Here is a 3,775-nt window from a genome sequence, read left to right on the forward strand (position 1 = left end):
CGGGGCGGGGAGGCGCGCGTGCGCGGGGGCCCCCGAGAGCGGCCAGAGGCCTCGGCTGGTCAGTCACGTCCGCCGCGCGCCCGATACACGCGCTCCCGCCCGCGCGACCGGCCCCCTGGCCTAGGACTCGGGGGCGCGCGCGTCGCCCGGAGCCCTTAGGCTCCAGGGCCCTGCCCGCTGCTCAGGCTGGGTAAACTGAGGCCGGGCGACCGTGCAGTCAGGACTGTACAGCGACCAAGAAATAAAAGACGTCCTGGCCCCTGCGCCGTGAACTCCTGCAGGAATGTGCAGAAATGCATTCGTTGATTCATTCATTCGTTTATGGACTATTTCTTGAGCACCTACTAAGTGCCAGGCGTTGAGTATAAAACAGTAAGCAAAATAGATTCGCCTGATTTTGCAGAGGTTAATCAAGTTATTAGGCACGTTTGCTAACCTTTTTCAATAAATTCTTTCTCTGTGTCTTGAGACCCAGCCAACTCCTTGGAGGGTCAGGGAAGTCTTCCCAGAAAAGATTTATTTTGAAGCTTGAGCGTGAGCAGGATTAACAGGTGAAAGAAGGGAGAGACAGTTCTCCAGGCGAGGGGGATCAGCGTGCCCGGAAACAGGAAAAAGGTTGTCAACAGGAGGCCAGTGCCCAGGGAATGGAAGAGGGGAGGAATGGCTGGAGTCTCGATCCTCTCTGGAAAGATCGCTCCGCCTGTTGCGTGGAGGAGGGACCATGGGACAGAGGGCTGAGGGAGACCAGGAAGAAGGCTGCTGCTGTTGTCCCCGGGAGAGATGACCAGTATGGGGATGGAGAGAGCAACATGGAGTAAGATACCAAGAAGGCAATTCTGGCTTGACTTAGTAATAGGAAATTTCTCTTTTACCAAAGTCTCATCCCCGGCCCCCACCCCAACCTCTGCATGTTGCACAAGTACTGCCAAACGCAGTGGTCCCAGCCCACCCCACTGCTTAGCAAATCTGTCTTACTGCCCAGCAGGAAAGCCACCGCAGCCTCCTGGATTCTTCCCCTTCCCTCCCTTTGTCCTGGGGCTGTGACCTCCTCCTTGTTATTCACAGGGTCTCAGCACGATTCATCTCAAAGGTGGTTCTCAGTGGGGAGCACCGTAGCTTCTACCGAGCGTTAGGAAGGGGGAATGGGAATGTTTTTAGCTGTCTTGCTGATGGGAGGGGAGAGCTCCTGGCATTTAGAGTGCAGGACCCGTGAATGCTAAATGTCTTCCAATGCACTGGAGAGTCTCCCCAAGAATTGCTCCATTCCCACAAAATATTTAATGGGTGAAAAACCCGTTTATAATAATCTAAAGGCAGAACCTAACTCCATTTCATACATTAACACAAATTAGTTTTCTTTCTTTCTTTTTTCTGAGACAAGGTCTTACTACAGTTGCCCAGGCTGAAGTGCAATGGCACAATCATAATAGCTCACTGTAGCCTCCATCTCCCAGCCTCAAGCCATCCTCCTGCTTCAGTCTCCTGAGTAGCTGGAACTCTAGGTACACACCACCTCGCCCAGCTCCTTTTAAAAAGTTTTAACCATGTTGCCCAGGCAATCCTCCTGCTTCTGTCTCCCAAAGTGCTAGGATTACAGGCACAAGCCACCATGGCTGGCCTAGTGTTAAAAGCGCTCGCATTGAATGCAAGAGACCCCGCAAACAGGCTTTGTGTGAATAACATGGCTGTTTATTCACCTGGGTGCAGGTGGGCTAAGGCTGAAAAGGGCGTTAACAAAGGGCGGTGGGATAGGAGTTGGTTTTGTAGGTCGGGGCAAATCTTTTGGGGAGGGGGCAGGGGTGTTACAGAGTAAGATCAGTTACAGTGGTGGGGGTAGGGGCAAGGAGTATACATTACCGTATGTTCAGTTACAATGGCGGGTGGGGTAAGGAGTAAGAGCAGTTAAGATGGTAGGGTGGGGCGTCGGGATATTCACAGAGAAGAGCAGTTAAGATGGCAAGATGGGCTGAGGAATATCACATTATTATAATAACAGTTAAGATGGCAGGGTGGGTTGATGTCCTGGGGAAGCTCCGCTGGGTGATCAGGGATAATGGTGAATGCAGGAGTGGGGTGGGGGTGATCAGCCGAGGTGGGCAGGACTTTAGACTTTCTGGGTCCGGGCTTGCACATCGAGATCTGACACCTAGTATTTTTTACTCAATTTTCAGTAAGGTGACTATGTTGAAACCCCATCTCTACTAAAATACAAAAAATTAGCCAGGCATGGTGGTGCACGCCTGTAATCCCAGCTACTCAGGAGGCTGAGGCAGGACAATCACTTGAACCCAGGAAGCGGAAGTTGCGGTGAGCCGAGATCGTGCCACTGCACTCCAGTCTGGGTGACAGAGCGAGACTCAGCCTCAATAAAAATAAAAAATAAAAGCAGAGGAAGAATATACTTTGTTTTGCTTGGGAGTTTTGTTAAGAGTTGTTCATCCATCCTTAGAGAAAAGGAAATATGGATGGCAACACCTCTCCTAACGTTAGAGCATCCCACACAAGGTGCCCGAGTTTGTAAGCCGCATTCTAGGTGGACAGACCATCATAGGTACTTAAATGTCAAACGTAAGGCAAAATTGTGGACGAAATTCAGTTAAGTAGAGAATATTTGATTTCTCAAATCCAAGCACATTCCTTATTGGCAGGCCCATGCTTCTGAGATCCCTGTGTCCTCTCGGGGAGCAGGGCTAAGCAGTTCCACATTGTAATGCGTGTTGCTTCATTTGATTTACTTTTCTTTTATGTCTTTCTTTTTTCAAATTTGAGCGTTTGAGAATCCCCTGGAGAAAACACAGATTGCTAGACTTTACCCCCCAGAGATTCCAATTCACAGGGTTTGCTGTCGGGCTGGAAAATTTGCCCATCTAATGAATTCCCAGGCAATGCTGATGCTTCTGGCCTGGGGAGGATGGTATGAGAACTACTGCCTATATAAATGCCATGGCCGGCCAGGCACAGTGGCTCACGCCTGTAATCCAGCACTTTGGGAGGCTGAGGTGGGTGGATCACCTGAGGTCGGGAGTTCAAGACCAGCCTGGCCAACATGGAGTAACTGTCTCTACTAAAAACACAAAAAATTAGCTGGGCATGGTGACACATGCCTGTAATCCCAGCCAGTCGGGAGGCTGAGGCAGGAGAATCACTTGAACCCAGGAGGTGGAGGTTGCAGTGAGCCAATCTTGCCATTGCATTCCAGCCTGGGCAACAAGAGTGAAACTCCATCTCGAAATAAAATAAATAAATGCCATGGACTCGTCGCCGAGAAATTCCTACCTAGATCTGATCTTGGTCCATGGCCCCGAATCCTAAATCCCCCTGTTCTGGCTGGCCTGCTTTTGCACTCACCCCAACTTTTTTGGAGGCTGTCTACACCCTTCTCACTTCCTCTTAGAGCTGAGAGCCCTCTACTTCCCCACAACTAACTCTTGCCAGACATCACCTCCAAAAAGCTTTCCCTGTCCCTTCAGTAGTGTCATTTCCAGGATCTCAAGCCTTCATCCTACCCCCAAACACACAGCAAGTGTCACTCTGCCTTGTCATAATGGGTCCATTTCTCTGTCTTGTCCCATCACCATAGAGCCAGGAATGGTCCCTAAAACCTCAGGAATCAGGCTGGGACCAGGGTGAGGGTACAAGTTGTAAGAGGGTACCTCCCAAAATTCAATGATTAAGATAAATAATATTTTAATGCAACATTTTAGAAAATCAAAATTAATACAAAATTCATGATGAATAAAATATTTACAATTTTCTTTTTTTTTTTTTTTTTTTT

This window comes from Cebus imitator, unplaced genomic scaffold (assembly GCF_001604975.1).
Source record: "Cebus imitator isolate Cc_AM_T3 unplaced genomic scaffold, Cebus_imitator-1.0 Scaffold8, whole genome shotgun sequence".
Taxonomy (NCBI): domain Eukaryota; kingdom Metazoa; phylum Chordata; class Mammalia; order Primates; family Cebidae; genus Cebus; species Cebus imitator.